Raw genomic sequence first — 12,620 nt, forward strand, 5'->3', positions numbered from 1 at the left:
GCTATATGTAACCCCCCCCACCAAAAAAAAAAAATAAAACATAGGCTTAAATATAATCCATTCTTGTGAGTGTATATCCATTGGATTTTTTTCTATATTTTTATTTGTATCTATCTGTTCTACTATCTGTTTGATTTCAGCTGTAATGTGTTCCTTAATGCTAATTCTCTCCTTTGCCTGTTTAAATCTGTTATTATGTGCTTCTAGTGTATTTTTGATTTCTTGCATTGTGTGATTCATTACCATCAGGTATGTTACCTTTTTATGTATGTTTACCATTTCATCAATATATTCCCCCAGTGTCTTCTTAATATCCCTTATCTCTTCCTTCACCTAGTTGACTCATGATATTTCTTTGGGCATCCTTGTTTAGTTGTTCCACATTCTGCATCTCCTCCTGTTTTCTAGTTTGTTCATTTGTCTGGACCACGTCTGCTTGTTACTTAGTACGGTTTGTAATTTTTTTGTTGGTATCTAAACATCTGTTCATTTGTTTATTTTATTTTTTTATGATTGTCTTTTTTTTAAAAAAAAGATAAACAAATCACACAAAATGTTACATTAAAAAACAAACATAAGAGGTTCCCATATACCCCACTCCCCACCCCCAATCCCTGCTCCTCCCACATCAACATCCCCTTTCATCAGTAAGGCACGTTCATTGCATTTAGTGAATATACCCTGGAGTACTGCCACACCGCATGGCATAGTTTACATTGTAGTTCACACTCTCCTCCAGTCCATCCAGTGGGTTATGGCAGGATATACAATGTCCTTCATCTGTCCTGCAATATCATTCAAGACAACTCCAAGTCCTGAAAATGCCCTATATCACACCTCTTCCTCCCTCTTCCTGCCCTTAGCAACTCCCATGGCCACTGTCTCCACATCAGTGATGCAATTACTTCTATTGCTAGAGTCACAACAGTTCTATAGTAGAATATCAGCAAGTCAACTCCAATCTATTATAATTCCTCCATCCTGTGGACCCTGGGATGGCAATATCCACTCCACCTCTAAATCAAGAGGGAGCTTAGATCCCACATAGCTGATGGATGTGATTCTCCTGCTTGCAGTTGTAGACACTCTTGGTTCCCTGGTGTGGTGGTTGGCCATTCACACCTCCCCATCCACTGACCTGGGTAAGTCCAATGAACAAGAGCATAGGTGTTGCAACTCTGCTGAGGCTCAGGGCCCAGCTGGCACATGGACAGTCCAGAGATTCAAGTATCCTGAGCATACACAAACCCCAGCACCAACCACAGGTTCAGTAAAAGTGACAGAAGAAGCTTGTGTAGAGAGGTCACATCTGAGTCCAACTCCATCACATTCAGGAGGACAAATTCCAAAGTAGGGCGCACTGGCAAGGCACTGAACTCCAGAGCCATCTGTCATGACCATAGAAACTGTGTGTGTCTGTAGCCCTCAGGAGCACCACTACCTGGAGTGTATTTACTTTAGCTGTCTCTGGGGCCTGCTGAGACGTGCATATGTGTGACCCCTCTCTTGATCTCCTGACTCATTTTGAAGTCTCTTAGCCATATAAACTCATTTGTCTTTACAATTTCCTCCTTTTATTCAAGGTCTTTTTCTAGTTGCATCACCAGCTGTGATGGTAGTAATCCCTCGGGCCCAGGGAGGCTCATCCCTGGGAGTCATGTCCCATGCTGGGGGAAAGGTAATGCATTTATATGCTGAGTTTGGTTTAGATAGTGGCCACATTTGAGCAACACGGAGGCTCTCAGGAGGTAAATCTTAGGCACCCTGCAGCTCTAGGTCTAGTTGAAATTTCAAGCACACAGGCTCATAGGTGTAGTCATCAGTATCAAGGGTCCATCATTGGACCATCCTTCTTCACTGGTCTTTGCCCTTGCACTTAGGGGATTGTTGCTGTTCCACTGGAGAATATGACAGAGATTGCCAGGATGGGAACTCAACACTGCCTCAGTTGTCATGTGTAACTCTATCCACTATGACCATACCCAATGAACATCTGAACATATCTATAGACCTTATATACATGCCCTGGAGAACTCCCTCCACTCATGCATTACCCATCAATGACACCGCACACCAGTGCTCCTCCCCTGCCATAGTTGAACCTTTCTGTGATCCAAAACTTCTTCAAAAATGAAGCCTAATATATTACCAAATTCAATTATTAGGAAAATTAAATAATATTGACAGGATTAAAGATTAGAAACAGAATACATAATAATTTAGAAAAACTAAAATAAAGTAAAAATAAATTGGCATATGAAAAATTAAAAATATCATAAAACTTTGTTTTTGATGTATTGCCTTTCATCACAGTAATAGGTGTTGCCATGTATGTACAGTGGCTTGGCTATCTCCTCCACTCCTTCCTCAAGTATACATCCTTTTTTAAAAAAAATTTTGTCTTCTAAAATGTTTTAGGTCACAGTAAAGTCACATATACAAAATAGGGGACTCCCATATACCCAACTTCAAACCCTTTTCCCACTTCCCTAGCACTGATCTTTCTACATGTGGATGTTGTATTTGCTACAGCTGATACATAGATATTGAAACATAACTATCAACCATGGTTCCATTATGGCTTACATTATGGTTTATATTTTAGACTATACATTTTAATAAATTTTTGGTGAAATTTAATATGGCTTATATCCATTGTTGCCTGATCTCGTGGAACACTTCCATTGCCCCCAGTTACCATTTGTTTATCTTGATGGGCTTATTTGGTTGGTTAGCTTCTCTTTCTATCCTAGGGTTTTATTTTGTTTTTCTTTGTCTGCAATAAGGTTATTTTTTGATACTTGGTTCCTCTTATTCTATATCCTTGTGGTTGTCCATGTTCCCTTGAAAAAATATTAGGAATAGAGAAAAGGAAAGAGATAAGATGAGAAAAAGAATAATAGTAATAATAATAATAATACAACAAAAGTAGAAGAGGAACCATGCAAGAGCTAGGAAACTAAGTAATATTAGTAAAAAGTATTTAAAAAATACAAAGGAATAAGAATATAAATAGGTAGAATAGGAAAAATAAAACAAGAAACAAAATAGTGAGGAAAAAATAGAATGAATTAAAAGGCCAGACAGATGAGTAGAAAAAAATAAAACAAGAAACAAAATACATGTATGTATGTATGTATGTATATATATATATATATATATATATATACATACATATATATACATATATATATATATATATATATATATATATAGAGAGAGAGAGAGAGAGAGAGAGAGAGAATGAATTAAAAAGCTGGACAGAAGAGAGGAAAATAGAAGGAAAGAAAAAAAAGGAGAAAGAGAGAGAGAAAGAAGTAATGAAGCCCAAACAAGAAGTGGTGGAATGGAAGAAAGGCAACACAAGTCAGAAGATGGAAAGATGAAGGAAAGAAGAGAAATAAAATAGATTGGAAAAATAAGTAAAAGAAAAAATAGGAAACAAAGAAAGGGAAAGCAATGAACAAGAAATAAAACAGTAACAATGAAACAACCCAGGAAAAGCAGCTCTCCCTCTTGGGCCCCTAGAGACCATCTCAGGCTGCTTGTGCTTATCATTAATCACCCTGCAGCCTGCCTTCCACAGGAGATGTATCCAGTTTTAGCAAATAAACTAAAGGAAAAAAAAAGAAAAAAAATCAAAAAAAAAAAAACAAAAAACCCAAACGAACATTAAACAGTAGACACTCAGTCTCTAAGTTCCCTATCAGTAGGTATTAGCTGCATGCTTTAACTCTGCCTGGATCCTTTCTCTTAGGGGATATTGGAACTCAAACCAGTGGCCTTCTACAAGCAAGGCTGGCATCCACCACGGCACTACAGCAGCTTTATAGACTAAATAGGATTTTGAAAGATTTTTGGGCTCTTTCTGCCCCAGTTCCCTTAGGCAAGTTGGACCTCTGACAGTTTTCAGTGGCCGGGCTAGTTAGATTCCTGTCTCCACCCCCTCCCTGACCAAGTTCCTCTCTCCCAGGGCAGCTGGGTGTGACAGCCTGCCTGAGCAGATCCCCACTTTCCTCTCCCCAGGGCTACCTCAGTCCTCGCTGGTGTCCTTCCTAAGATTCAAAGGGGGCTCAGGTGGCCAAACCCATGGAAAGGAAACCACTCTTCACTCTTCGCCAGACACCTCCTCCCCCCAGGGAATGCTCCCTCCCATTCAGCTGTTGGTGAGAGCCAGGGGGTCCATGGAGGCTATATGCCTTGAGGGTGGGGCTCAGCTGCCCTCCGTTTCCAGTCACAGGGATGAGCAACTCAGTTTTCCCTTGGACTCTTTATCTCTTTGTCCAGCTCCCTCCAGCACAATGCCCTGCAGCCTCCTGCTCTGTGGGTGCCCAAAACGCTCACTCAGGTAGGATTTCACCCCTTCTCTGCTCTTTTTAATGAAAGAGCTGAGCAGTGCCTACCTACATCGGTGCCATTTTCCTCAAACCCCCCATTCTTGTGAGTGTGCACCCATTGCAAGGAGGACCTTTTGTTGAGGTTACTTTAGTTAAGAAGGTGTGGCCCATCTCAGTCAAGGTGGGTCTCAATCCAGCTATTGGAGTCCTTTCTAAGCAGATCTAAATTCAGAGAGAGAGTGAGTCACAGAGGGAGCAGTTAGAGCTGAAACCAACAGAGCCAGAAGAGAGGGGAGAGGCCAGAAGGCATGTGGCAGAGGCAGCCAGCTCCAGAAAGCCAGCCTTTGGAAGAAGGCACAGCCTTGATGACACCTTGATTTGGAATTTCTTTTGGCTTCAAAACCATAAGCTAGTAAGTTCCCATAGGTTAGGTCAACCCATTGCATGGTATTTGCTTGAGTAGCCTAGGAAACTAAAATATACAGCATTTTATGTAAGTATGAAGGTATGAATGCTTTCCAAATGCTAAGGAAAGATTCCAGCACTTGGACTGTGCAGCTGGAGCAAGACACATGAGAATAAAGTGTACAGGACAATGAGAAAGAAGTGAGATTAGGTCTCAGGGGAGGGTAAGAGTTCTAAGGGAAGACAAGGCTTCATAGGGGAGATGAGACATGAGCTAGATACTAAAATCACAACATTCACAAGGTATAAAACTGTTTAGCAAAGCTTTCAATTTAGGATAACAGAATGGAGAGAGATGTAAGCTATTCTCTCATATTTCTCTGGTGATTTACCATTTTAAGGACATTTTTACCTACAAGAATCCATTGGCTTTTCTCAAGATCTGGTGTGTTAGACAGGGTTTACTGTCCTCATTTTATAGATGGTGAAGCAGAGGCTCAGAGACATTAAGTGACTTGCCTGAGATGGCACAGCTGCTTAGGTGAAGAGCCGAAGACCTAGCTCTATGTTCTTCTGCTGCATCAAAGAGGGAAATTTACCAGTCCTTTTCAGTGCCGATAATATAGATACATCCCCGTTTTTAGCCTCTAACTCCATCTAAGTGCTATTCTTAGCTTTTCTTTTAGGTGCATCATTAAGGGTTTAGTTTAGCATGGAAATGTCATGATGTACTAAATATACTAAATATGGAAATGCTTAGAGTCCACAATAAGCATACATTGTCAGGCTATGCAGGTAGCATGTGCAGACAGGTGTGACTTGCCATTATAAACTACAGTAGCAAGGGTTTTCCATTGAGACAGACATCCTGGTGATGTGTCATGGCAAAGGCTAATGTGGAAGAAAGCCCCGTCTCTCCATTCCTCATTTCCCCAACTCCACACCCCCTCTCTTAAACACACACACACACACACTCCTGGGGAAAATAATTCTCCCAACCCCGTCTTGTGAAGAGTAGGCAGGGATGTACCTTGTGAGGCTGTGGTGATGAGAACGGTGGAGCAGACCTTGTAAGCCAGAGGTAGATACTAGAAGGGCCTACTGGGTGTGTATGTTCAAGGGTGGGGAGAAAGGAGGGAGTGCCTATGGCTAGTTCCGGTATCCCATGAAGGGAAGAAAACCAATCAGTAAGCAACACATCATCATCCAAGTGGTATGGGGCTCATGCCTAGATGGGTATGGGCTAATGCAAGAGAAAGCTCCAGCAGCCAGAAGGAGAATGAATTTGCAGGAAGCAGGTCTTTGTTCCCTATATGGGGAGGAGATAAGCAGGGTAGAAACATCATGCACAAATGAAGCAAGGTCTCTAGGGTCTCAAGCAAAGAACCAAGGCAGAGACTCGGGGTATAAATGCTTGCTGATTGTGACAGTGCTCCTGTTCATTTCCGCCAGGACAAGCTTGACTTGCCTGTGAGCTCAAACCTGGAGAGGGAGACGTTCTGCTTTGGGGAAAGTGTTAGTATCAGAGCCCAGGCAAGGGATCTGTGGTCGTGACCCACATGGGACATGGCAGGCAGAGAATCAGGAGAGGTTACACTCCATTATATAATAGTGCCCACCCCAGAATTCACTGTTGAGGGGTAGGGCTCCAGAACTGGGATTTCTTCTCTTCTCAATCACGTGATGTCCTTAACTTGCCACACACTGACAAGAGTGGGTCATGTTATTGTTGTAGTTTCCTAGGGCTGTCCTAACAAAGTAGCACAAAGGGGAGGCTTAGAACAAGAGATATTTCCTCCTTCCCAGTGCTATAGGTTAGAAGCTCCAGCTGGGTGTCCAGAGAGCTGCAATGCCTCTGGGCGGTATAAGGACGCCGGTTGTATTGGACGAGGGCTCACCCTAACCCACTTTGGCCTCATGCTTACTAATAACATCTTCAAAGGTCACGTTTCCAAGTGAGGTCACATCTATGTAACCAGGGGTTAGGACTGGAACATGTCTTTTTGGAGGACACAATTCAGTCTACAAGAATACCTTAATGGAAACAATACTGATTTTAAAGTTAGACATATTTGCATTGAAACTGAACTCCTCTCCTTAGCTGCTTAATTATAGGAAGGTTGTTATTACACCTTTATAAGCCTCTGTGTGTCTAGCTGTGAAAAGAAGATATTGCCTATATGTCAAGGTATTATTAATAGTATAATAGATGTCCATATTGTATTCTTTGCATAGTAGACTTTTACCAGAAAGTACCTATAATTACAAGTTCTCTTATACTGTGAGAGAGACTGTCAATTATCTGTTTAATAAATATTTATGGAGAACCTAATGTGTGCTAGAAACTATTCTAGGCACTAAGGACATAAGCAAGATTGTAAATCTGAAAGAGCTTACACTTGATTTTTTCATGCTTTGATAGAAGAGAAGATGAAGAATATACAGGTAAATTAGTAGGGAAGATGGGAGATTGGTGGGGGAAGTATATAAAAGGTATGGTTTATTGTTTCTATTTTCTCAATGAAGTAAGAAATGAGGTCATCTGATGAGTGTGAGGGCAAAGGAGGTAGGGCTAAATATAGTAAAATCGTCAGGAATATTGAAGTTTCACTTAAAGTGTGTGGTCTTAGATTTAAATTGAGAATGGTCAGCACAGTTGTATGTGTGTAGTGTATGTGTGTATGTGTGTATTTGTGTTTCTAATTACTTTCCAATTCTTTGTTTTATACGTGGATAAACAGAGTTGTCTCTGAGTTTTTACTGATGGGTATATTGGAAAGAGCATGGGGGAAAGGAGTTGTAGAGGTATTCAAGAGGTGCTTATATGGATGAACCATGACATCTGACCTATTTAAGGATGTAAGTGATAATATGAGAGGGGATTATGAACAGTGAACAACTGGTAGGGTAAAAGGATTGGGAGTCCCAAGTGGATTGAATATAAGATGTAGTGGGCATTCTATAATGAGTGAACTGGAAATATGAGGGGTTGCTTAGAGAGTGGTTTCTGGAACCAAGACATTGAAGAAAACATACTAACTGGTAGTGACAAGGTTTAAAACGTGGCTATGAGAGTGAGTGGCTGAAGTAGTGGAAGAGGTGATTAGAGGAAAGAAGTTCAAGGAACTGAGAAGCCAGGTACTTCATGGATTGTAAACATGGATGTTGAGGTCACCAACAATTACAGGAGTAGTGACAGGGGTGGATGGTAAGTTATCTAAATGTTAAAAATGGTGGAGTGACCTTGAGGTTTGTAAAATACAGCAAGAAGTAGAAGCAGCAAGTGATATAAACTGATGGCATGTTCTTCAAAGAGTCAAGGATTTTGAGGGAGGAAGCAACAGAAATGATCTGAGAGGATGAATCAGGGGTCAAAAGAACACCTACCCTATCTCTAGCCTAATGTACATAAGGCGTGGGAGAGAAAAAAGCCACCACTTGAAAGAGGGAACAAATGACCGTAAGGAAGGCCTATATTTCAATTAGAGAAAGGAGGTAAAAGGAATGATTAGACAAGTGAATAGGGTTATAGGATATTTTGCTGTTGACAGCCCATGCATTTGAGAGAGTAGAGAAGGGCTTACTGGGGCAGAGAGGTTGTGTTGCATTGGAAAAGGGTATGCACATGGATAAGGCATTAAGAATTTGGGTAATGATGGGTGACCAGGAAGGCTTGGGCTTTGGACTGTGACTGAGGGTAAATGGAAATAACAGGTATTATGAGATTACTTTTTGTCTTTTACGGGTTCTGTCTTTTAGGGACTTTCAAACTTCTTGGAACTAGTATTTGAAATCATTAGCGGTGGTAAGTTGGGGGGTTATCTTGACAGGAGGGAACAAGGACTTACCATGAGTACATGAAGCTCTGCAACATCTCTTAAATACAAGTGAAGGTGGACTTAACTGCTGAGGAAGGGATAGGTATATGAAGATAAAGTGGAGCATATGCAGCCGGAGCAGTGACGCTGTCCGTGGTGCTGATGGCAGCCAGAAAGTAGTATTAGACTCTGCCTGTAGGGATTGGAGGAGCTTTATCCTCTTACCAGAGGCCAGAGCTTAATTACTCTCTTAAGATCTCAGGGGACAGAACCAGAGACACGTGGAGCTCTGACCTCCCTGACAGCATGAGCCTGTCTGGGATATCCGTCTCTGAATCAGGAAACACAGTTAAGAATGACTGAAGTGAGAAGATTTTGGAGGCTCAGAGGATGCAGTAATCAGACCAAATAATTCAGGGAGATGGCAGGGGAAATAGAGGCTTATTTAGGCGACTCTGGCTGCTTGTGTGTGAGGGATGCTTTGTTATGTCCCTGGCTTGGAGGTACAGGTGAGTCTCAGCTCAACTCTACACCTACCTGGTTTGCACTCAAAAAGAGAAGCTGGAATCAACTCTCATAAGGGTCCAATAATGGGGATTTTCTCATTGGATTCGGATTCTAGCTAATGCCTATTACTACAGCTCACTGAACCCCAAGGAGGAGTGGCTGGGGCCTCTGGAATTTGAACTAAGATTGAGCCTTCATGACCCCAAAAAGGAACAAGGTAAATGGTAAGCATTGGACCAAGAGGGACACTCTTCAACCAGGGTAGATGTCTGTGGTGTGGGATGACAGACTTAGTCTGGGAGTAGTTGGGATTCCTGAAGGCTGAAGAGAGGGCTTTATTATCCAGGGACCCAGAAGGTCCAGGATTGGGTGTAATTGGAAGAGCATGGGCTATGGAGTTAGAAATAACTGGATCCTTATTTCTGGTTACAATATGACTTTCCAATTGGTTCATCTTCATCAACTCACTTCCTTTCTTGAAAATGTGGGAAATAATGCAGAACATACATGCAGGGCTATTGTGAAGTTTAAATGAATTGGCAAGCTTTTAGCCCACTATTTTTATTTATTTTTATTTTTTAATTTTTAGCCCACTATTTTAAAGATGAGAAACATGAGAATCAGGGAGTTCAAATGACATGATGACTCTGGAATTTGAATTCAGGTTAATCCAGCTTTAAAATGTGTAGGCTTGTTTTCCACTCTATCAGTGTCCCTTGATCGTGACTGAATCAAGATCACTTTGATAATGTGATTTTAAACTATGGATTATTTTCCATATGTTCATGGGCAAATGGTTGAAAAACAAAATAATTTATGATGGGCACAGTGGGTATTGGTTAAGAATCTCTGTAGGATAATATTTTGTCCCACAATTATCAGTGGTTTATTCATCAATTGAAATTTTTGAGTCCAACTATATGCCTCTCACATACCAAATACTTTTAACAGACTGTCTCCCTGAATGTCATGGTGGGTGAAGACAGCAGAATCTGAGCACCTGGATATCAGCATTCAAACATGATGTGGGTCATGGGAGACTGAAAGTAAGGATGGCCACAGAGATCCCAGAGATTTCACCTCTGGAAGGACTTTGGTGGTGAATCATGGCTCTAACTTTACTTTCAAAGAAGCAGATGCATTAAACAGGGTAACAAGGTAGGGGCTCTGGCTCTAAGGGAATCTGGAACTAAGGGACTGGCCAATGTAATACGACTTTAGTCTAGAACTAGAGAAGCAGCTCAGATGATAAGCCTTTGTTGTTAACAGATGCTTTATCAGGACCTACAGCAGCAGTTCTCAACCTTGACTGCACATTAAAATTGCCTGGGGAGATTTTAGAAATCCTTTTGCTGCAGTTGAAACCAAGAGTGATTAACTCAAACTCTCTGTGGGTGAGACCCAGGTATCAGGACTTTTTAACATTGCCCAGGTGATTTTATTGTGCAGTTAACATTGAGAACTATTGGCCTAAAGAATGAGGAAGTTGAAGTAAGGTGGCTAGTAAGGTGGCTTGAAATATGGGAATAGGGCAGTGAGTTAGGGTAAAATTGGAATAAGACGAGCAATGTTTAGCTCTTATTCTGGCCATATCAACTGCTATCAGAAGAAACTCATCACTGCCCTGTCATGTTTACAGAACAAAATGTGTGCTCCTTTCTCTGATTGGGTTTCTGCCCACTTCTCCAGCCTAATTGCCTAAGCATTTCTATACCCCATTCCTCACTCACTTCCCCTGACATACTTACTGTCCTGGCTGCACAAAATGCTTATTGTTCACGTTATATATTGTGCTGCTTCAGGCTTCTGTGCTGTTTCTAATGCTGTCTCCATCTGCAACCCCTTCCTTCTAAAGTGAATAGATCCATGGAAGACTGCAGAAAGGAGGCAGTGAGCTTTACTGGACAGATTTCAATATTAGGTCCATTGTATCACTGTCCAGTATTAAGGAAATTAAAGTAAGGATTTGGGGTTTACTCAGCAAAGTACTCCTGTCTCCTTCCTCTGACAAACATTTATTGAGCATCTACTGTCCACCAAGCTCTGCCCTAGATGCTGGGTATGCAACGGTAGAGAAGTCCATATAAAATGTCTTTGAGAAGGTTTTATCTCAATGCTAAAGGTGAAAAAGAATATGGGATTTAGTTTTATGAGATGTGACTATTATCAAGCTTTTAAAAAAATTTTCTTAATTAACAAGGAGACCATGGTCATGCCATTTAACCAGTCTGTACTCATTTATTCATCTTTTGGAACACAAACAGTTGAGTTTGTTTTTAGGATTAAAGAAGATAAATGTGCCTGGACAGGATTTTTAAAAGTAATGCTTCCATAATTTGTTAAGCTGCCTTTTGCCTGCTATTTTATTTTTTGAAGTTGAAATAAAGTTAAAAAAATAAAAATTATCTGTCTTTTCCCATCTTCTCTGCAATATCTTAGTTCAACAATATATTCTATTGCCAGTAGATTTGAAATAGACTTTTTGGCAGTAGATCCGAAATAGACTTTTCTGCCTCAATTCTTGCTCTTTTTAAAGATATTTTCATCCTTGAAGCCAAAATAATCCCTCCATAAATTCACTCACCAGTTTAAAACTATCCTCTGGCTTTCCCATTGCCCTTAGGATCAAGTCCTAATTTTTATAGGACTGAGAATGCCCTTCATAACTTGAACCTCTTGTGCCTCTTCAACCACACCTCTTTCTACTCCTTGGTCTCATACCTATTTATACTCTGCTCAAGCCATAACCAATTATTTTCAGTTCATTAAATGAACTATCTTCTCTTTCATCCCCCAGATCATTCCTCAAGCTATTTGCTCTGCCTGGAATAATCTTCCCCCTAACACTGCATTTTAATTGCCTATTTATAACTCTCACCCCATGAAGAATGTGATCAGATGTATCTTATTTATCATTGTATCTTCTGTGCCTAGCATAGAGCCTACACTTTAGTAGAAGAAAAAGAAGTTGTAATTGAATGAATACAAACATTAGTTAATTAATTACAATATATTAAGCATGCTGTTTACTTGAAAAAGTGATTTAACTTCTCTAAGTCACTCTTTCTTCATCTTGAAAACAAGATAGTAATATCCATCTCAGTTGATATGAGATTTAAAATAAATTACATTTGTTAAGCACTGGGGGATGGTGTCAATCAGTCAGTCACATTGTAATTGCTCATCAAATGCTAATTCTCTACCTTATTCCCCATTGGACTTTGAAAGGTTGCCTTTTACCTTTGTGTGATTTCTCTCTGTGGAGTGGAAAAAGTCCATGGTTAAGAGTCCAATAGTTGGGTTCTAGCCATGCTGCTAACCTTAGGCAAATCCCTGCAATCTGTGAACCTGATACAACGTATAGGGGAGTAATGGTATCTGTTCTTTCTTTCTCACTGAAGTAAGGTAGGAGAAGACTAAAAATGTACTTGGCAACATTGAAAACCCTCTACAAATGTAAGGATTCATCACTTTAATATTTTGACCATTTGGATAATCTCGATATCTATATTTTAAATTAATTACACCCTTATCATTTATTCTGGATTATTAA

This window comes from Dasypus novemcinctus, chromosome 25 (assembly GCF_030445035.2).
Source record: "Dasypus novemcinctus isolate mDasNov1 chromosome 25, mDasNov1.1.hap2, whole genome shotgun sequence".
In the NCBI taxonomy this organism is placed as follows: domain Eukaryota; kingdom Metazoa; phylum Chordata; class Mammalia; order Cingulata; family Dasypodidae; genus Dasypus; species Dasypus novemcinctus.